This window comes from Sapajus apella, unplaced genomic scaffold (genome assembly GCF_009761245.1).
Source record: "Sapajus apella isolate SASKATOON/1434 unplaced genomic scaffold, GSC_monkey_1.0 scaffold29, whole genome shotgun sequence".
In the NCBI taxonomy this organism is placed as follows: Eukaryota; Metazoa; Chordata; class Mammalia; order Primates; family Cebidae; genus Sapajus; species Sapajus apella.
Genome location: NW_022436969.1, coordinates 4969008 through 4992296, shown reverse-complemented (window position 1 = coordinate 4992296; position 23289 = coordinate 4969008). Strand labels below are relative to the sequence as shown.

At 41.8% G+C, this 23289-nt stretch overlaps 1 long non-coding RNA gene across 1 annotated transcript in view; it reads left to right on the top strand.

Annotated features, from left to right (window-relative positions):
- The window catches only part of LOC116561388, a 35582-nt gene extending 13181 nt beyond the window's left edge, over window positions 1–22401 (top strand). The window contains exons 2-4 of the long non-coding RNA XR_004273408.1: window positions 14145–14261; window positions 17602–17693; window positions 20364–22401. This is a non-coding gene — a long non-coding RNA (uncharacterized LOC116561388). The remainder of the gene's footprint in view (window positions 1–14144; window positions 14262–17601; window positions 17694–20363) is intronic.
- The last annotated feature ends 888 nt before the right edge of the window (window positions 22402–23289 follow it).

Sequence of the window (23289 nt, the reverse complement as noted above, 5' to 3'; positions counted from 1 at the left end):
CTGCTATTTTCCTGTGATAATGTTCCTTTTTTCTAACACTCCTTATTCAGACAGAGACAATGAGAAGTTATATTTATACAACTTACCAAACACTGTCACCTCCACTGCTTCGTTTTGTTCTCTTACCCAGTGTTGTTAATCTAATTGTATTAAAGATGAGGAAAAAGAAAGAATGATTTCCCCAAGGTCATGTAGTAGAGGAGAAAGAGCCGTTGTCTGACTCTAGGACCAGTGCTTTTTGTACCAGATGAAACCTTGCATTTGCGTTATTCCTAACTAGTTATTTTGCTCTCTAGTCTCTCTTTTGTATATCCATCTCTGGCTTCCTGGACAAAAAACAGGCTCTTGTAGGAAGCATATGTAAACTGAAACTGAATAAACTTTTCACATATTTTGTTCTATGTTGCAAAAATCAGTAAATAAAACAGGAGACATCAGATCAGCCAATTTCTTTATCCATGGAATATCAAGCTTCTTGTTTGAAGGAAGAAACTAGTGACTTCTTCCTCCTTCCTGTCCTCCTCCTCCTTCTTTTTCCCTTTTCTATGAAGACGTTGACTCTTGTCGTTGTTCTGATGTCATACCCGTGGTAAGGGCTATTGAGATTCTATGATGATCTCTCTGTAGACAGAGCTTGGTTCTTGGGAGGAGTTAACACGCTAATTCATTAATGTATTAACTCAGGTACATCAAACAAGGTGCAGCTCTTTTTTACAATTAAATTAAATTAAATTTTAAGTTCCAGGATACATGTGCAGGACATGCAGGTTTGTTACACAGGTGAATGTGTGTCATAGTGGTTTGTGGTGCAGTTCTTTAGAAACCTCAGTAAGACCTTTGACCTGTGAGTTAGCAGGAAAGGGGTGGCTTTGCCCCAAAGGAAGCGTAACTATTCATGATGAGGTTGAGCTTTCTATTGCCCATGCCCATACCTGTTTCTTTTTTTTTTTATACAAGGAAGGAGGGAGACAGGGAGGCAGATGGGTAGAGAAGTGTCAGAACATACCTTTCCCACACTCCCCTGCTGATTAATATGCCTGCACCACCAGGCTGGGTCATAATCCCTGTAACTTAGCTTTGTTCACAGGGTCCAACACAGGATGCCTGGAAGCCAAATGGACATAGAAAGGACCGGAGAGAACAGAACACAAGGTCTCCATTCTTTGGACACCCCATTTGTATTCTATTCCCATTTTTTTAAAACTTGCATACATCTTTCTTGCCCTTCTGTGTGCCTTTCCACATCCTCTGTTGGTGATAAACAAAGGGAAAGGTGTTTCCCAATGAAAGCAAGTTCTAGAGGAATGTCTTCACTTCCTAATTAGCTGGCTCTTAATTTTGAAGAATCTTGACTGTGTCTGTGTCCTAATTAGACTAGGAGAACCTAATGGGGGTGCTGATATTACCTCTTGCAGGCAAATTACGTGGATAAGACAGCTACTATCCAAAGGAAACTGTCCACTCTTTCTCTAAGTAATTACTTTCCCAAACTTCACATCAGTGAAACTTGAACCTTTTAGAAGATAAACGCCTTGCATTCTCCGCCCAGTTGTACATTACATGTGTCAAATCACAGAAAAAATCTTGAGGAGGTCTAAATTGAACACATCAAAGTTAGAAGCTTCTCCCAGTTTTCTCTTCCTGTTCTCTGTCTCCACATGTAGTTTCATATTGATTATAGATGTAGATACACACATTTCCTTTTGACGAAGAAAACGGAGTTTGCTTCTGCAAATGAAAACAAATTCCATTATTTCTTAATGACTCTTAAGTTTTCCCAAACTGAACTGGACCCTGCAATGGGTAGTGAGGTATTTGCCTCTGGCAGAGGCCACTATGTAATACATTAGGGCGAGAGGGAGGAGAGCTTGTCACACGCGAAGCCACTGTACCATTTTATATACAACAGGAAATATCTCCCAAGCCCCGAGGGTGGTCTAATAGCCTAAAGCATCAGAATTGATTACCCTTGGCTTGCTTAATTCCAAATGTCCTTGATAGTCAACAAAAGACCTGACTGATGCAGAATTCTAAACTCCCTGTCCACGGTTCAGCACCGTGGTAGTGGTTGTCTGGACAATAAGAAGAGACATCTGGAAAGAGTATGAACCCAAGCCACTGACTTGTAATGTAGAAATCAAGTCAGTCACCCATTATGCTCACATTTGTGTTATGCAGACGGGTCGCTTCTCCCTTTCACAAGCAGGAAAGATGTGAACTGCAAAGCAGGCGGGCAGAGACTCTACTTCCCAAGGCATAGACTTATTTTGCTGATAGAAGGGCCTTGGCCCTCAGTAGGCTTCTAACAAAAAATAAGATAAATGTAAAAAAATTAAAAATTAAATTTGAAAATAACATTAAAAGATAAAAAATAAAAACCATATATTCAATGGTTTCTCTCTGCTCTTGGAATAAAGACCAAAACCTCCCAAGGGCTTGCTTGATCTGGCCCGTCTCCCTCTGCTCTCTCATGAAGCTCCTTTCTCTCCACTCTGAGTAGCCTCTGCTGCTCCGGCCACCTTTAGCTCTTCCAGCTCAGCTCACTGCCTCAGGGCCTTTGCACAGGATGCATCACCTGTAAGTTGCTCACTGTTTCCTTCCTCTCGCTTAGTAATGCCTGTTCATCCTTCAGCTCGTGAGAAAAGCTTAGGGAAGGTTTTCTTCCCTTTGGGACCAGATCAGTGTTCTCTGTTTTAAGCACTCATAGTTCACTGGACTTTTTCTTTTGAGTGTTAATCAATTTGCAAGTATTCCTTTATGGGATTACTTAATTACCATTAGCTTCTATAAGGAGGAACTGCAGTCATGCACCACAGAGGGCATTCCCATCAATGAGGGACCACGTATAGAGTGATGGTCCCATAAAATTCTAGTACTGTGCTTCTACTGTATTTTCAGGAACGTAGGTAACCATCCCATGTAGATTTCTAGGACCTCAGCCCTAGAGAGGCTCACTGAGTAAGTTTAGTATGTGACGGTGTTCAAAAGCATCACCTAAATATTGGTCTAGGTTGGGCATGGTGGCTCATACCTGTAAATCCCAGCATTTTGGGAGGCTGCGGCAGGCGGATCACTTGAGGCCAGAAGTTTGAGACCAGCCTGGACAAACAGCAAGACCCCATCTCTATTTTTAAAAAAAAGAAAGAAAGAAACACTGGTCCACATTACTTAGAGGAGCAACCTTTAGAGAGCAGAGCTGCGTGCATATTCTTTGTCTAAGTATTTTGTATTGTACTATTTGTAAGAGGTAAGGAGAGGGTCTTGAGATTTCCCTCGGGATAAATTCAGTCCTCTGTGGGAAACAATTCTCCACAATCACCTTTTAGTTCTAACCTAGAGCCAATAGATGGTAGCTTTGTTTTATTGAGAATTCAGGAAAATTATGAGTCAGTGGTTCACAGCCACAGGATAGGTGCTGAAAGAAGATAAGAGGACAAACTAATGGAAGCCCGAAGCCCGTAACCAAGCTACACGGCTCCTTCTTGGACATCTGAAACAGGTAGTGTGGTACCGTGAAAAGAACGTCAGGCAAGGCCAGGTGTGGTGGCTCATGCCTGTAACCCCAGCGCTCTGGGAGACTGAGGAGGGTGGATCATGAGGTCAGGACTTCGAGACCAGCCTGGCCAGCATAGTGAAACCCCATCTCTACTAAAAATACAAAAATAAGTGGGTGTGGTGGCACACCTCTGTAGTCCCAGCTACTCGGGAGGCTGAGGTGGGAGAATCACTTGAACCCAGGAGGTGGAGGTTGCAGTGAGCCGAGGTCAAGCCATTGTACTCCAGCCTGGTGATACAGTGAGACTCCGACTCAAAAAAAAGAACACCAGGCCAAAGTTGGTCTTACCATTTACTAGCTGCACATCCTTGCTTGCATGAACCTTTTGGGCATCAGTTTGCTTGTATATAAAATGGGTAGCAATTAACACCTACTTTGTGGTGGTGTCAGAGGGATCAGATATAATATATATAAAAGCCCTTGGCACATAATACACATGCAAAAAATGTACACATGTATGTATATACGCGTGTGTGTGGTAAATTATGTATATCTTGGGTTTCAAGGAAAAAGCCAGATTATATATTATTTTTTCTATTATAAAGCCTTGCTTAAAAAACAGGTAATAATCTCTGAAACACAGATTTCTGGTTTTGTTTGTTTGTTTTGTTTTGTTTTTGGGATTGTGTGAATTTGAGTGGAAGCACTGTCACGTCTGTACCTTCTTGCTTCATTCAGGCAAGAAGCTGAAAGGGAAATTCTGTATCTTTAACTTATCCCCTACCTCTTAGGATAAAGAAGGCAAAACATGTCACATTCTACAAAAACTTCGTCAGCCCATTAAGTGTTTATTAGCATTTAACTTCCCAAGTACACATCAGAAATAGAATAGTTTAGCCAATGAAATGTTTACTCTCCAGTTAGGAAAATAATGTTTTATATAGGAAATCATCAGAGAACAAGACCAGGTGGTATGCAAACCATTACTAGCTCACATTTCTGAAGAATAAATGATCACTGGGGCTGGGGTTGGCTTGGAAAGGCATCATTGAGGCTACTTAGGGTAGTATTTGAAGGTGGGCTTTGGAGGCAGGCAAATGGGGATGGGTCCCTGCCCCGACACCAGTGTTTTTGAATCCTTGATTATCTAATGTGAAAAGAGGAAAATGATATTTGCTTCTTGGGGTCTGTAAAGATTACACAAGATAACATAGAGACAGAGCACTGAGCATAGACACTAGCACATAGTGAAAGATCACCAAATTGGATATATGTGTGTGTTTCTTCTTAAAAGTGAATCTTAGACAATAACAGATGTTGTCAAGGTATGGGAAAATTGGAACTCTCATACTAGCCTCTGGGAATGTGGGTGGTTCAGCTACTTTGGAAAACATTTTCGCAATTCCTGGAAACATTACACATGAAATGGTTCTATGACCCAGTAATTCCACTCCAAGAGAAAGAAAACATAGGTACACCTAAAACCTGTATGTGAATAATATATCAGCATTATTCATAATAGCCAAAAAGCAGAAACAACCCAAATATCCATCAGCTGATGAATGGATAAACACAGTGTGGCATATCCATTCAGTGGAATATTATGCAGTCAGAGAAAAGAGTGAAGTACTGATACATGCTAAAACATGGTGAACCTTGACAACAAAGGGAAAGAAAGAAGCCAGTCACAGAGACCACATATTATTTTGTTTATATGAAATGTCCTGAATAGGCAAAGCTTCCAAAGAGACTGAAAGTATATTAGTGGTTGCCAGGGGATGGGGTGGGTAAGGAGAGACAGGAGAGAGAAGGGCAGGGACTGCTAATGGATCTAAGGTTTCTTTTTGGGGTGATAAAAATGTTCTGAAAAGCTGGGTGCAGTGGCTCACACATGTAATCCCAGCACTTTGGGAGGCTGAGGTGGGCGGATCACCTGAGGTCAGTTCAAGACCAGCCTGTCCAACGTATAGTGAAACCCCATCTCTAGTAAAAATACAAAAATTAGCCGGGTTTGGTGGTCCACATCTGTAATCCCAGCTACTTGGGAAGTTGAGGCAGGAGAATCACTTGAACCTGGGAGGTAGAGGTTGCAGGAAGCCGAGATTATGCCACTGCACTCCAGCCTGGGTGATAGAGCGAGACTCTGTCTCTCAAAAAAAAAAAAAAAAAAAATAGTTCTGAGATTAGAGAGTGACAATAGTTGCACGGTATTGCGAATGTACTAAATGCCACTGAACTATACACTTAAAGTGAGTGAACTGTATAGTATATGAAATGTGGTTCAATAAAGCAATAAATAAAAGAGGTGAATCTTAAAAGATGTGGTATTTAGACGGCGGGAGGGGGCAGAAGAGCAGAGCAGAGGGAAAATGGACCATGTAACCCAAGTTTGTGACCACGAATTTGTGGGAATGCGAGAGAATGTTCGCACTGAAGAGTGTGACACGGGGGCGTGGTCCTGAGGTGGGTCACTGAAGGTTGAAAGATAACCTCAGAGACAGCCCAGGGCCTCCTTGGGGTGGTAGAAAGGACACAGAAAGTCAAGCTTTCCAGACTTACCAGAGAGCAGAACATGGATGGACCCAGCAAGGAGAAGAAAAATTGGAGGCAGGAGAACTGTAGTAGCTTCTGATTAAAAATGGAGATGCAAGGCTGGGCGTGGTGGCTCACGCCTGTAATCCAAGCACTTTGGAGGCCAAGGCAGGCAGATCACCTGAGGTCGAGAGTTCAAGACCAGCCTGACCAACATGGTGAAACTCCCTCTTAAAAAAAAAAAAAACAATTAAATTAAAAAAAAATGGAGATGCATTTGGGTGCAGTGGCTCACACCTGTAATGAAAGCACTTTGGGAGGCCAAGGCAGGAGGATCGTTTGAGTCTAGGAGTTTGAGGCTAGCCTGGGCAACATAGCAAGACCTGGTCTCTACTTTAAGAAAAAAATGGAGCTACCTCTCTAGATGTTTGTGTTCATGCTTTTGTTGGGTTCACGGTGATTGCGTTAGTCCGGGTTGGGGTGGAGGACTCATGAGGGTCATGGCTGGGCTCCTCGTAGCTGCAGTGTGGGGGTCAGGGCGTGTGACCAGCTGTCAAGGGTGGTTGGAACAGTCCCGTTTGGACTGCTCTGTGAACATATAGAGAGATTCCATCTTCTCTCACAGCACATTTTGCGTTCCGTAAAAATTGTCCTTGGGGTAGGAAGATCCTCATTTTCGGTACAGAACAAACACAAATACGATATTTCATATTTTCTCTGCCATTTTCACCCTTCCCTGTAATTGGAAACTCTTGCCCCCAGTCTCACCTGTAGGATTCTATCTTCAAATGTAGCATTCTCTTCTCCTCACCAACCCCTCCCTGTCTGTCTCTTTTTTTTTCCCCTTCAAATTTTCATGATCTTTTATTTTTCAGTTCTTTTGATTAGTGATGGTAAAGGAAGGAGGGGAGAAAAGGGAGAGGACTCTTCTGTTCCATTAGTTTCTGATAAAGTGTGCAGTTTTTAAAGGCTGCTTTCATAAATCTACACACTTTCTGTTGAACAGTCTTTAATTTACCTCTTCCTTTCAGACTTTGGTTTGTGCTCAGAGGCATTCAGACCTTGTGCACCCCCACCATGGCGTCTGAACTGCCTCCAGCTGATTCTGAGGGCTGAGCTTTTTTTTACCCTTCAGCTTGCTATTAACCATTTTCTTCTTATTCCTGGAGTATGCTTGTTTCCCTCAAGCTCACTGCTGCGGACTTTCTCTTGGGAGTCACCCCCAATTATAATATCAAACCCAGCTTGTGGGGTGATCTAGCTGCCCAACGCAGCTCTCATATACTCAGACCCCTCCCTGTTACGTAAGACAAAATGAATTCTCCTCTCCTCACTAGCAGACACTCACCTAAGTTGCATTTAAGTCCGGGTTGCTTATAAAGCATCAACATATCGCCTCCCCCAATTGCACCTAGTACATCTCATAGGCAAAACCTGATCGCTCTTTGTTGTTCTAATTACAGTTATTGTGTTAGCAACTCTAGTTGTTGCTCAGTGACTAGATGTACGCATATTTCTTTTTAAAATCGGAGTCTTTTGGATGCTTGGGATTTGAAACCGAATGGCTTTTTCATTTTTGTAAGTTATTTCCCCAATGAGACACATACAACTTGGGTTGTTGAGGTTTGGGGAGAGACGTGGAGGGGCTCAGGGTGCTTGTTCTTGGGTAGCAAAAGTCACAGTAGGTTACTACTTTTGGGCTTCTTGGAGAGTCTTCCTCTGCCGGCGTCCTCCCTCCCTACTTCCTCCCTCCCTTTGTTTGTACTCTTTCATTCCTTTCCTTAAGAGCCTGGCAGTTGCTCTTGCTTTCCCTTCAACTAGAAGTGAAGGTGTCTTCATCATTCTTAGGCTGTCTTTCCCCTTATCTTTCTTTGCTGATTTTAAAAATTTATTTATTTATTTATTTTGAGACAGGGTCTTGCCCTGTTACCCAGAGCTGGGTGCAGTGGCCCCATCGTAGCTCACTGTAGCCTCAACCTTCTGGGCTCAAGCCGGCCTCCTAACTCAGCCTCCCAGGTGTCTGAGACGACAGGGTGTGCACCACCAACACCTGGCTAATTTTGGTCATGTTTTTGTAGAGATGGGATTTCACTGTGTTGCTGGTCTCAAACTCCCGGGCTCAAGCGCCCCGCCTGCCTCATCATCCCAAAGTGCTGGGATTACAGGCCTGCGCCACCGCCCGGCCTCTTCCCCCTATCTTCCCAGTCATCTCTCCCCACCCACTGCATCCAGGCCTCACTTCCTCTTTAGTCATCAAGGTAAGCTTCAAAACCAACCTCTGCTTGTGACTCTGAGTCTTTACAGATGTCATTCTTGTTTCACTACTTTTCAGTCCAGCAGAATAGCTCAGCCCCATATCAGCCAGCAAGTTTCTTTCCCTCTTTCTGTCTATTCAAAATATATTACAGGCCAGGCATGGCGGCTCATGTCTATAATCCCAGCAGTTTGGGAGGCCAAGAAGGGCAGATCATTTGAGGTCAGGAATTTAAGACCAGTCTGGCCAACATGGTGAAACTTAGTCTCTACTAAAAATACAAAAATTAGCCAGGCATGGTGGTGTGTGCCTGTAATTCCCAGCTACTCAGTAGGCTAAGGCAGGAAAATTGCTTGAACCTGGGAGGCCAAGGTTGCAGTGAGCCGAAATCGTGCCACTGCACTCAAGCCTGGGTGACAGAGAAAGACTCCATCTCAAAAAAAAAAAAAAAAAAAAAAAAAAATAGGCCAAAATATATTTAAAATATTTAGAACTTCTTTGAAGTTCTTAGGGCCTAAGAACGTTAGAACATTCTGGAAATTTTGCAGTTAACACTTGGGTCCAGTACAATATGTAATATAGCTGTGAGCATGATCTTGCTCCTAATTCCCTAAAAGTCAACCAGATGTCCCTGCTCTTATTCCTAGAACTCCTGACCCCAAGCAGCCTCCTCCAAACCATCTCCTATCCTAGACTTCTGTGGCTCTGAGAATATTGTTCATCACATCCATTCATTAATTCATACAGTTGGTCCACAAATACCTGGAGAAAGCCCCACGAGAGACTGTGAGGTGTATAAATATAAGACCTGAATCATAGTCTCGGGCTGTTGCTCGTTCCAAGTCTGTTAGGACTTCTGGGAAAGGAACAAACAGGGATTTAGAATGAATATAATTGGTGGAAGGGTGCGGGGAGAATAAAAAAAATTGAATATAATTTTCCTATCATAAAACAACAATGGTTCTGTTTATATGTCTCTTGCTAAACTTAATTCTGTATTGGCTTAAGTGCAAGCTTGATCAGAGATACTAGTAGGGGGACTCTTCCATGAGCTCTGGTCCTGTTGTACAAATTGGTCTCTAATTAAGGAATATTTTTCCCCTAAGGGTTATACACAGAATCTTACTCTATTAATTAGTTTCTGGGCTTTTGTTCCTATGAACTTTGGCCAGCCTTTCACCCCCATCTGCGAACACACTCTGGGAATCCCACACACCCACACTTTCTGGGTGAGGAGGGAGATAAGTGGCTCCTGTTCAGGCTGCATCTGACTTAGCCCTGACCCTCAAGGGTCCTTCCCGGTCCACGTGAACAGAAGGTAAGACTCCTATCCCCAGCCTTCTCCTAACCACAAAAGAAAGTTTCAGTTTCCTGAAAAGTCTTGTACTCCCTCTCATTGAAATCACTTTTCCGTATTGAGATTGGAAGGGAAACGAGAGTGAAAATGTCATAGGGGCCAGAGCTTTTCTACCTTGACTATGTCATTAAGCAACACACTCTACACCATGGAATTTAAGATGCCATCAACTCAAAGACACAGTGTTATTTTACGTCTGATATGGTTTGACTGTGTCCCCACCCAAATTTCATTTTGAATTGTAGCTCTCATAATCCCCACATGTTGTGGGAGAGACTGAGGAAGGTAGTTGAATCATGAGGGTGGGTTTTCTCTGATAGTCTTGCGATAGTGAATAAGTCTCATGAGGCCTGATGGTTTTATAAAGGGGAGTTCCTCTGAACAAGTTCTCTTGCCTGCTGCCATGTAAGATGTGCCTTTGCTCCTCCTTCACCTTCCACCATGATTGTGAGGCCTCCCCAGCCATGTGAAACTGTCAATCCATTAAATCTCTTTTCCTTTATAAATTACTCAGTCCCAGGTATGCCTTTTGTTAGCAGCATGAGAACAGACTCATACAATGTTCCACAGGAAAAAAGAAAGCAGCCAATTAAACTGTGACAATAATTGATTGAAAAAAATGTGCATCCTAGAATCAGTGAAATATGTAGCACAGTGATTACACATACAGGACTTGGAGTCAGGCTGCTTGGGTTTGAATCTCTGCTCTGTTATTTAATGTTTGACTTTGGGCAAGCCATGTAACCCCTGTAACTCAGTTTCCTCATCTGTTGGGATGACTCAGAGTAGAGTTTAGTGGCATGATCATAGCTCACTACAGCCTCAAACTCCTGGGTTCCAGCAATCTTCCTGCCTCAGTCCTCTTGAGTAGCTGGGACTACAGGTGTACCCAGTTAATTTTTTTTTTTTTTTTTTTTTAGAGATGGGGTCTCACTATGTTGCTCAGGCTGGTCTCAAATTCCTGGCCTCAAGTGATCCTGGTGAACATTTTTTATTTTACCACTCTGGAGGTCAGAAATCTAAAACTCAGAATGTCAGCAGGGCTGTGTTCCTTCTGGAGGCTCTAGAGAAGAATCTGTTTCCTTGCTTCATTTTATAGTTTCTAGAGGTTTCTGCATTGCTTGGCTTGTGGCCGCTTCCTCAAATCACTCCAGCCCAGTTTCTTGCTTTTATTGTCACATCTCCAACTCTTCACTCTGATCCTCCTGCCTTTCTTTTATCAGAACCGTTCAGAGTCCTCTGAGTCCACCTGGGTAATTCAGGATAATCTCATCTCAAGATTCCTGACTTAATCATACCTGCAGAGTCACCTTTTTCCATGTAAGGCAACTTTCACAAGTTCCAGGGATAGAATGTGTATATTTTTGAGGGGCCATTATTCAACTTGCCCAGACATGATAAAATTTGTATTACAAAATTTATGGAAGAGGAGAGAATGAAGTAAGGAAGACCAGTTAAGTGATTAATACTCCAGATAAGGGACGATCAGGTCGTAAACCAAGACAGTCACAGTGGGGGGATAAAGGTAGAGTCAGATGGCAGATGTTGGGAGGTAGATTTGTTCTCAAAGCGTTATTCTGAGCGCTAGGATTTCTGACAAGCCCCCAGGTGGTACCCATGCTGCTGGCTCTTGAACAATAACTTGAGTGGGAAGGTCCTGGGGAACACCAGCCTTCAAGGGGTGTCAAGAGGAAGCCAAGGCCAGGTACATTGGCTTATACCTGTAATCCTGGCACATTGGAAGACTGAGGTGGGAGGATCAATTGAGGCCAAGAGTTCAAGACCAGCCTGGGCAACATAATGAGATTGCATCTCTACAAAAAATAGAAAAAAAAAAAATTAGCTGGGCATAGTGGTGCATACCTATAGTCCCAGCTACTCATGAGGCTGAAGCAGGAAGATCGCTTGAGCCCAAGAGTTGTAGGCTGCAACGAGCCGTGATTATACCACTGCACTCCAGCCTGGGCAACAAAGTGAGACCCTATCTTTACAAACAACAACAACCAAAGGAAGATGAAGAAAAAGAAGTAGAGGAGGGGGAGAAGGAAGAGGAAGAAGGAGAAGAAGCAGAAACATAAGAGGCAGAGACCATAGCTTCTGTGTAGAAGTATCCCCAAGATAGGATGGTGTTCTGAAGCCCCCAGGGAAGGAGAGGATTTTAAGGAGAATGTGGTCAAGAGAGGAAAAGGAAGATGCTAAAAACTGTCCAAAAGATTTGGCTACTAAGTCACTGGTGTCCTTAAAGAGAACGGGTTTGGTGGGGTGGTGGGAGCCCAAAGTCTGTACCATTTTGCTCTACCTTCCCTGAATACATTCTGTTCAGCTATATTCATCTAAAAATGTGGGGCTGGGTTACAGAGAGGGGCAGAGGTTCAAGGAACACTCCCTCTTAACTCCAGCAGCAGCTGTGCTGTCACGGGAGCTCAAAGCCATGTCATGTAAGTTTACGGGCCTGTTTGTGGCTCTGAATGTGCTGCCATCTCCACCTGTGAGCTTATTTTGGGACATGCAAACTATTTATTTGCCAAAGTACACAACAGCAGACAGCACGAAATAATGGATCTCATGAATATTCTACACCTGCAACAGCAACTCCAAATGCCTAGCTTAGTGGGCTGAAGGAAGAAGGGCGCTTCAGGTGAAGACTGATGTCCACTTGCCTACTTATTCAGTTTGCTCTTCCAGGGGTTCCGTCAGGCAGAATTATTTTCTTTTGGTGTTATATTTTTTCTTATCTTTTCCACCCTATGCATTAAAAACAGATTGTGTTTTTGTTTGTTTGAGGTGTACACTGACCTAAAGTTATGGAATTGCAATTTGGTCATAAATTATAATCCCATAATTTTAATAGAGGCCATGACTCTAAGAAAACATTAATGATTGATTGCTGGCTTGTCTTGATATTTTCTACTTAGATGTTCTTCTGTCTGTCTACACATCTAGTCTTTTAAAACAGCACGGTTGCACATTTGTTAAGGTATAAGAAGGTCTAACTTGTTCTTTTCTGTATATGACCTACAAAGCAGAAAGGAGATATCTACAGTATTATGGTGAAGATTTGTGCAGGAAAATACTCTGAAAGAGTGAAAATGGAAACTGGAAATCCACTGTCTCTGTTTCTCTACTGTTTTAAAAGGAAACAACCACTTAAAACTGGATTTTCTAAAAGGAAAAAATTAAGTAAAAGTAAAAGCTAATTTTAGTTTAGGTTGTGTTTGTTCATTTGCATATTCCCTTTTGCCCATTGTTGGAATCAGAGAAAAATAACAGTCCTCTAACCTTTTGACTTAAACACAATTTGGTATTTTGGTTGGCTCATCCTTTGATTGTCAAAATTTTCCTTAAAAAACAGAAACAATTTTCTCTACCCACTTTGAGATTGATGTGTTCAGTTCTATTCCACTGCAGTGGCATTTTAAAAAATTTGATTTGACGTCACAATTACACTATCATTAGAACGCTGGATTCAAACAATCATTTCATTTCATTTTATCTGCTTCATAGACGATCACCAAAAAAAATGCACTAGTCATCAAGGCCTTCTTGGTGCTTGTTTTGTCCACCTGGTGTATGGCTGATGACTTTAACAAACAAAGAAAAGTACACTGAGATAAGTAAACGGTCTCTTTGTGATATTTGTATTGCAGCCAGCCTGAAATAGAGAAATGGCAAGAGGAGAGTAGCTGCTACTATTGATTGGAAACAGACAACATTGGACACAGGGTTCTGTGAACTCCATTTGGGCTGGCTCTGTCAGTCCCCATCTCTCTGGGAGGTTGGGGTTATTATTCTCCTTTTCTAGGAGAGAAATCTGAAGCTCAGAGCAGCTAGGTAGACTCTTCCGGGTCACAAATATTGTATATTTCATTGAATATTTGATGTCATTGGTTGTACTGATTTATGTACCATGAAGTAAGAAAGATATACCACCACAATTATAGCACAGTAATTGTTTATTCCTTAGAATTTTTATTGCCTACCTATTGGAAAAGTTTCTTGGCTACGCTCAGTGGTTCATGCCTGTAATCCTAGTACTTTGGGAGGCAGAGGTGGGCGGATCACTTGAGACCAGCCAGGACAACATGGCGAAACCCCATCTCTACAAAAAATACCAAAAATTAGCTAGGTATGGCTGTGCAAGCCTGTAGTCCCAGTACTCCGGAGGCTGAGGTGGGAGGATTGTTTGAGCCTAGGAGGCGGAGGCTGCAGTGAGAAGATTGAGCAACTGCACTCCAGCGTGGATGACAGAGTGAGACCCTGAAAACGTTTTTAAACTTATTTTGGCATGGATTTCTCTCATATACATCTCTTGCGAATATGTAATAAGGCAAGTTGAAATAAATCAGTTATTTACAAAACTTCACAATCGGAGTCTGACTCTTCTAAATTATTTTCCAACTTGGAGTCATCAAGTTTGTGTTTGGCTGCACAGGATCATCCTCTTTGCCAACGAGAGTGCTGGTGATGTAGCATTTCCTAAGAAAGGTCTCCACTCTTATCTCCAGGATTCTCTCCCCAGCCATTGTGGTTTCATGCCTTTGTACAGGCAGTGACAACTAAGGCTGACTGCTGCTGGCTGACAGCGATTGTGGGCTGTAGTATGACTTCAGAAATATTCAAATGTGAGTAAATATATATCTTTAGGTTGAAATTTAGGTCTGTGTATCTCTTAACTCACGCACAGAAAAGAGGCCTGTGCCGTTTCCATTCCCATCATAGCGCAGGAGCAGGTGCTGGGTTTGATCTGAACTCTGACTTCTGCTCCTGACCTTTCACTCACATGTTAATACTACCTATTTTCCCTTTCAAACCTCGGATGGAGGCAGCTTGGTGAACCTTTGGGGGAAAAGGAAAATTCAAAACCAAATGAAGAACTTTCTTTGGTTGTTGCTGTCAAAAACTTCCCTGATGATTTCAGCAGAAGTTCTCTGGAGCAGACAGTTGCACAAACATCTGAATCAAGTGTGTTCTGTCAGAGTCACCAGAGTGTGAAGATTCTGCTGTTTGGTTCTGTGCAAAGAGATTGGTTAAGAAAATTGTGAAGTATCCCAGACGCAGGCGGCTGTCGCTCTGACGAAGCGACTGTATTGAACTTCCTTGGGACACCCGTCTCTGATTGCTGCAGGTATAGCCACTGCTTGTAGCCAGGGTGGGCTGAAAAGTACCACAGTCGGCTGTGGAAAAAAGCCTCATGTCCATAGGTTTTAGAGTGGAATCTGTGTCATCATAACTGAACTGTAGCACATAATTCAGTCTGCTGGGGTGGATGCCCCCTTTGCCTAACACTCAGGAAGCATCACACTAAGAGAAGTCATCTAAGATGCTCATGTTTTGTGCATGAAAGTACATCTGTATATATTTTCCATTTGCTCTTTTCAGTTTTCTTTGAGCATGGGAGTTTGTTTATTTGTTTTATATTTTGGCAGCTAGGGACCAAGATATTTCTTTTCTGTGCTTTCTCCAACTCTTTGTAGAGTTTAACAAGTCAAATACAAAACTCAGGGGAGTTAGTAAGCCTCGTGATGGTATTGTGCATAGCATCACATTATTGATTGGATATACTGCATTGGAATGCTGTAGAAGAGCCCCAGACCAAAAAATTTCAGATGCCTGAAGCTTTGAGCTTTCCAATTAGGCTGAAAGGTTCCCCTGATAACCAGTAGTGCTGAAGCTTTTAATATTGTTTAGCTCTATCAGTTATCAGCAACATTTTCTAGTTATGGAGGCCAGAGGATCACCTGATGTCAGCAAGGTAGCTCATCTAATCTACTTGCCCCCTTTCTAATCAAGTATTCTATCTGGAAGAAAAGAAATTTTCAGTTTAACGTCAGCTGATCATAATTGCGAGCAAGTGCTTCTTTCCCTTCTTCTATGCTATCTCCTCCTGTGCAGTCTATTTTGCATCCAAAGATACATTTGAAAGTCAAAATCCCTTAGAGCTAAATATTCTAAACTGACAGAAGAATTTCTAGTGGCACACCAGCCTAGAGCCATGTTTTTATGAGGACATCACTTTCTATTTCTAAGCTTTACCATGCACTCTTGCTTTCTTAGTGCTGGGAGCCATGCCATATCAGCTTGCCTCCCTCTCAGCTTTTAATGTTTTTTTAATGGAGTCCAGTTTTCCACCTAAGTTATGGCTAGCTTTCTGACAAACCATCAGACACCTAAGTGACCATAATGGAGGTGTCCAGATGTGACATGGCAGAAGGCTATGGCTAACTTTCGTGCCTTTAAACAAAACCATATTATAGCCTTTCATTTTTACCTGGCCACTGGGTTTGCCATAAAGGCAAAAATGGGGTTTAAGAAAACATTTTAAAAATTAATATATGATACGAAGTCTTTTCTTGTAAGCCACAAGCAAAAGCAATCATTTCTAAATCTGCCTGGCATGGTGAGTATGCTGTCTGTACAGTGAAACAGCAGGCAGGAGTGCTGCATGTTTTTCTGAAGCAAAGGATTGCTCAGGTAGCAATGAAGTTAGTTATCTAATGAAATAAGGCAAATGCACTTTGCAGATACCCAGTGGTTTAGAAGAATTTAGGAAAATAATTGTCAATTAAAAATGAATGGCGAATCATTGGAAATGCAAATTCATCAGGGAATGCGGGCATTTCTATGATGAAGGAAGAAATATATCCTCTTGAAAGTCAACACTTTAGATGGCTTTATCTATACAATTTGGAAGACATTTGCAGAGCATTTGGTAATTAAATATGCCCTCAGCTGAGCAATAATGCCTGAGGTTGTCCTGCTGGCAAATAAAAGCTAAGCATTCTTGCTATGCCTGGGTTTTGAATCTCTGCTTGGAATCCTGTGAGTTGTCTGTGATACTGGTTATGAGGTTGTGCAATCTATACAATAATGTGAGTAAATCAATCTTTACTTAAGAAAAAGCAGAATTCATTTTCCTAGCTTCTCAACAACTGGCTCTTCCTTGACAATCAGATTTTAGCTCAACATCTCCACCTATCCAAGGAAGCCTTTCCACCCGTTAGCCCACCCTATCTGACCACGTTCCTTTATTTTTATTTCAGTGATCACTGTCTGAAATGGTTTTCTTCATTTGTTTGCTGGTTTATTGAATGCCTCTGCCAAGGAGAAAATAAAGTCCTTGAGCGCAGGATGTTACCTGTCTCCTTCATGTCTGATTTCCCAGCCCTTGCAAGCAGTGCTGGCACATTGTGGGCTCTTCAATAAGGGAGGTTACATGAATAAATGAATGAATGAATGAATGAATGTATCAATCAATCAATCAATCAATGAAAGAGTGCTGACTAGCATATAGCTCCAGAGGGAGTTATAGAATGTTGGATAGCTCATAGGCTTGGTATAAGATATGGACATACATGGAGCCTAAAATGAAGCCTAATGAGGGCAGGAACTACCTTTATGCCTGAAAAAGATCCCCACAACATCTGATATTTTACACTGTTGGGGGCTTATTAATGAGGATTTCTTGAAGAGGTGACCTGGTGTTGTAATTCCTGCCAGCAAGGATATAGGCATGTACTGGGGGCCACGTTCAGGAATCACAAGCCCACAGTAAGTCACCTGGATTGATGAGGACTGTCCTCTCCAGTGTGGGCAATTCTGTTCACTTGAAATTCCTTGAGCAAAGTCTTTTTCTTAAACAAAGAATAGAAAGGTATTTTGCCATGTGATTAATATTTTCGGTGCTTTCTCTTAAACCAATCCTTGCCTTTACATAGGTTAAAAACTGTTCTTACCAAAAAAGCAGTTTGGCTGATGGAATCTGAGATTCATTAAAAAGATTAGTAACTTAAAAGAAAACAAAACCAAGAAACTTCTTTGAATTTGATGTATTTTATAGGAAGGGGCCTGGTTTGATGTTGCCCAGCTTAACTTTTATCCAAATTGCCCTTGAGGAATGTTTTTTAATCGGATGCATTTTTATCCGTATCTTCTGAAGTGACATTTTTTTCCCTCTTTTTACAGGAGGGTAGAGTAACATGGAAAGCGGAAAGCAGCTTTTATTCACTCCAAGGACAACTAACTGACATACAACGAAGGGCAGAATAAGTCTCTAGGTGCATAGATGAGCCTCAGGGTGTCATGGGTGTGTGTCTTACTTAGGAACCTCTTTAAAAATAATTACCTTGTGATTAGTATCTGATGCTAATGGTATATTTTCATTTAAAAAGTCTGAGGTCTTTATTTTCTGAGACAGCGAATGAACTTCTTTTCACCTTGTTGCTGGCTGTTTTTCCTCCATTGCCTTAATAGAGACTCAGGTTCATAGGCACATACGCTTCCCTGCAAATGGGAAATTTTCTAATAAAACAGTTTTCTCTTTCTATTATAATTCCAGTTGAGTGAAATATAAAATATTTAATAAGCCCCCTTTTTTATTTTTAAGGTATATATTTTCTGGGTGGTATATGCACTTAAAAAAGGAATGAGACTGGGCGTGGTAGCTCATGCCGATAATCTCAGCACTTTGGGAGGCTGAGGCGGGTGAATCATGAGGTCAGGAGTTCCAGATCAGCCTGGCCAATATGATGAAACTCTGTCTCTACTAAAAGTACAAAAATCAGCCAGGTGTGGTCGCATGTTCCTGTATTCCCAGCTACTCAGGAGGCTGAGGCGGAAGAATCACTTGAATCTGGGAGGCAGAGGTTGCAGTGAGCTGAGATTGCGCCACTGCACTCCAGCCTGGGCAATAGAACGAGACTCTGTCTCAAAAAAAAAAAAAAGAATGAACATTTTCTTATAGATTCTATTTAATGCTTCTGTTTAATATGGTTACCAGGGGAAGCCCATCTGGAGGAAGGATTTATAGTTTTAACTAAAATGTGAGAAATGGAGATAGAGACTCACGATAGTGTTCTTTCCAGCCAGAGCTCATTAATACAGTTTTGGTCATGTTCAAAGACTTTTAAAAAATGGATTTGGAGACAATTTTGTGTCCAGTCTTTAATCACTAACCACAGCGTGTTTCTCCCGTCACTTCCGCGATTCCCAGAGGCTCGCATATAATGTATGGATCATGGCAATGGCTGCATTGTGAGGCCCATATAAAAAAATTGTAATCAGTTGCTTTGGTGTCATAAAGTCACAGTCTACAATCTAGTATCAATGTGATAGGATAGGAATTGTCAGGCTATAGTTAGTTATTGGCTTAAAAAAAATAAAGCATCAACAAAATCTGCTTCTAGCAAGAGACATGTATGTTAAAAGACTATTTGAGGAAAAAATGAATGTAAATCCTTCCTTGTTTGAGTGACTTCTAGTAGTTCATATGTTTTCTAAAATAAAAATGTATGGAAAAAGAAGGGCTTTCCATGGAAGTTGGTAGGGCGAATATCTAGGGTCCTCATAAGTTCTGGCTTTCTGGAGTTTGTCATTAAAGTGTGGTTTTATGATTCCTCCAAAAAAGAAAGGGTGGAGGTAAGAGAAGTGAGGACCCAGAACAAGGGAGAGAGGAGGAAGAGGATGGGGAACAGTAATATGGACGCACTGGAGACTCATCTGTAAACTGGGGAGGAAATGGCTCCCATAAGAAGTTTGCATGTAATATTTATCTGATGCATTCATATAACATCTTGACTTAATAAAAGAAAAAGAAAAGAAAAATGAAAGAAGTCTGCAGCAAGACAATAAAAAGTTTCCTCCTCACACCCACAGCCTTAGGGGTTTTTCCTTTGAGCCTCAGAGCTTATCCCACTGAAACTCATCAATTTTTGCCTTTATGCTGGAAATGCCCGAAAACATTTGAAGCTTCACAGCCACCCCTTGGGGTGAGAAGATTTCACAATGCCCGCTGAGCCACACAGCCTGTCCCCAGGGAAGGCCAGAGGGCCAGAGGGTAAGGGAGAGAGGCATTCTTTCTGTTCCTAGGCAGGGATCAAGTACCCTTCCCCTGCCAGTCTGCAAACAAAGAAGTCAACCTCAAAGCTCTTGCCCCAGTGCGTGACCTCGGGGGCCAAAGGCAAAATACTTTATCTCTGGGTCCTAGTGACATAAGCTCCTCAGGCTCTGCAATTGTAGTTTATGATGTGACTAGAAACCTTTGATGGAATGACTATTGCCTTCTATTTCTCTGCCCAGCCATTTATTATTCTATATATTTTTGAGGGCTGTGGGAAACTTTCATAACCAAAGCCTGAGCCAGGCTAAAACTTGTTCTATTTGGAATCTGTAATGAAGTCAAAACATGGCCTGGATTTTCTGAAAGGCTCCTCTGGCCGCCTGTAACAGCCCCAGGGCACAATCAGACAGGGATGGAGAAGGCCTGGGAGCAGATTTTGTTACCAAGAATAGGACAGAACAATGTTTGCCTCCAAAACAGTAGGGCTGCTGTTTACCTTCTCAGCTGGAAGAAGGGAGACATAAATGCATTATTGCACATAAAGTGTAAACACCAGTTCTTTAATTTCTAAATTTTTAGGATTTTATTTTTTCTTAACTCTCCCTAAATAAAAAGTCAGGGAAAATTTTTAGCATAATTGATTTCCTGAATGAAGGAAATAAATTCTTCATTTCAGAAGTTTTGACCCTCTAAAGTGCTGTTACTTTGCCTAAAATGGAAGTATGGATTAGGCAGAATAAAAATTGTAAGACGTTTCCAGGTGATTATGGGGGTTGAGAACACTTCCATCTGTGTGCTGTGTGTGTTGGCAGTGTCATTATTTCAGGGAACTACTAAGAAAAATCCAAGTCTCCCTTTGTTTGGATGTAAAACTTCATCTACTTTTCAGAGGCTCTTCCAAATTATTTACTAGCTCGAGTCTGCTCCCTCAAAAGGAGCCTTAGTGCCTAACAAAAGTGGTAAGTTGTAAAATGTAGGTCCTAATTTTTACTGAAGTCAAAGGTTAATAGTAAAAGGGGGGGGTTGATCCCTCACTGTTTCAAGTTAATGTTTATTTTTCACCATCATTTAAAGAATTTTTCAGGCCCTTTTTTCACTGCTGAAAGCAGAGTAAGAGAACTCAGATTTCATGCCCCAGGGCTTGAATGAGGGAATAAAAACAGCACAACATTTGCATCTATTTAACTGCCTCAGTTCTCAGAGTCCCCTCTCAGTAAGAGGGGGGAAACCGTATCTCTAGGTTAAATGAAGCTTCTCTGAGATATTTGCCGAAAACACAATTCAGAGAAAGATAATCATTGTCAGAAATGACCTAGGAAGTCAAGGCCTTATGATTGAAAACACAAAGCTTAGAAAGGTGCATTCTCTTGCTTCTCTGCCTGCTCGGATATCAATGAACATCAGCTAAAGGTGGCTGAAGAACCAATTTCATGCATCTACTGTATGAGGAAATGAACTGAGCCAAGGGCAAAAATAAAATTATACAAATGTTATTATAGACTAGCCTGCTTCTGTCCTAGTTTAATTCAAATTTTAGTGCTGCAGGCTTTGCTTCTGGCAGTAGCCTTCCTGAATAAATCAACATTTGCTTACATCTAAATTATTAGGGAAGCATGTGACTTTGTTTATTGTATAAATTATACGCAAGGTTAAAGCATTAACTGTTCAACTGGCTTTGTTCAGTCGCCTCCCCAACTCTCCCCCAAATCATCTCTCCCCTAAATAGCAAATAAAAATCTGAAACTACTAATTGTTTTCCGACAAACCAAATAACAAAGCTGCATTATGAACCTGAGGTTATGGATGGAGAGCACTGTTAGGGGTGTGGCAGCAGACAGTCTTGGTGTTGAGGAAAAAGAAAGGTGCTCCGGCCCAAGAAATTGTTCACCTGAGCTCTGATGGGGCTTCTGCACAAAGGGAAATGGTGATCTGGTAAATACTTGGTTAAGTTGATTAAGGCGGCCAACCAAATGGGATAATTTAATACAAAAGGAAAGACAGCCTTTTGGCTAGGATTTCAGTAAGCAAGGAATTTCAAATTATATTGCAATGTTGGACCCAAACACTTTTATTGCCTTTTCTGCTAGGAAGTTAGACACAGGCTGGAAAATGCGCTTCGGAACAACGATTTGTTTTTTGTTTGTTTTTCTCTCTGCACGTCACTGTGAAATGACTCCTGAAAGACCATCCATACGTGTTCGGGAAATAAGCATGGGCTTTGATAACTAGGCAATTTGACTTTCTAAGTGTTTAGACAAGCCGAGTATCAGGTGTGTCCTCCTATGAGAACATCCAATTTAAATAAACATCAAGGGTTCAGAGTAGACAAATCCGAAGGTAATTGTTTGCTTTACAAAAGGTTCTTTCTATAAGGTCATCCACAAGATGCTTCTTTTTATTGACCTTTCCCACGGTAATAATTTGCAAAACTGTAATTAAATTCAATCTTTTCCAAAAATATATGTTTCTTTTTTCTTTTCAAGACTCACTGTAGAAACTCTAGCCTGCAGGTCAGAAGATTTTTGTACAGAATGATCTTTTCCAATCAATTATTTAAATCTAAGGCGTGCTCAAGGGGAGAATCAGTTTCCCATTCAACCACTTAGGATTCTTTGTCTCTGCATCCTCAACTGGGCTTTGAGACCCTGGACAATGATTCTTCTAATCTGGTCAATGGACCACCTGCAAGAATCACTCAGGAGTGGAGCCAGGCGTCTGCTCAGTAATGTGACTGGGCTGCATGTGCACTAACATTTGAGAACTACTTTTGCAGAGTCTAATATGGAAGCAAACTGTGTCATTCTCTCTACTCCCTCCCACGTGCTTTGCGTCATCTCCTAGTCATTGTGTCCTGCAGCCCAGCCCAAACGGCTTCCTAATCCCTGCCCTGCTTTGTGTTGGTCAAGAAGGGGATCTCTAGAGCACACTCAGTGCTAGATCTTGCTAGTCTAGCACTCAGTGCTAGACTCAGTGGTAGATCTTGATTTATATCAGGCGTTTATGAAAAATTGCCACACATAACTATAATTCTTTTTGAAATAACTTATATATAAAATTAAATTGATTTCCGCTCCATCAATATCTGTAAGACATAGCTTTTTAATTTTTTTTTTTTTTTTTGAGGCAGGGTCTCACTTTGGTGCCCAGGCTGGTTACAAACTCCTGCCCTCAAGCTATCCTCCCCCTTCATCCCTCATGGTAGCTGGGACTGTAGGCACATGCCACAACGTCTGACTAATTAAAAAATTATTTTTTGGCCGGGTGCGGTGGCTCATGCCTGTAATTCCTGCACTTTGGGAGGCTGAGGCGGGCGGATCACTTGAGATCAGGAGTTCGAGACCAGCCTGGCCAACGTGATGAAACCCCATCTCTACTAAAAATACAAAAAATTAGCTAGGTGTGGTGGCAGGCACCTATCATTCCAGCTACTTGGGAGGCTGAGGCACAAGAATCACTTGAACCCGGAGGCACAGATTGCAGTGTGCCAACATCATGCCACTGTACTCCAGCCTGGGCAACAGAGCGAGGCCCTGTCTCAAAAAAATAAAAAATTAAAACTAAAAATATTTTTTTTTTAAGGCAGGGTCTCACTCTGCTGCTTAGGCTGATCCCAGACTCCGGGGCTCAGGTGATCCTCCTTGCTCAGTCTCCTAAAGTGCTGGGGTTACAGGTGTGAGGCCCTGTACCCACCCTTAATTAATTAATTAAACAGGAAGCACTGAAACTGTGTCCTTCTTCTCTTTCTCTTGGGGAGGACGAGAGGATCATCAGCGCTAAGTGGCAGTTGCAATAAAGCAACACCCACACCCTGAAAG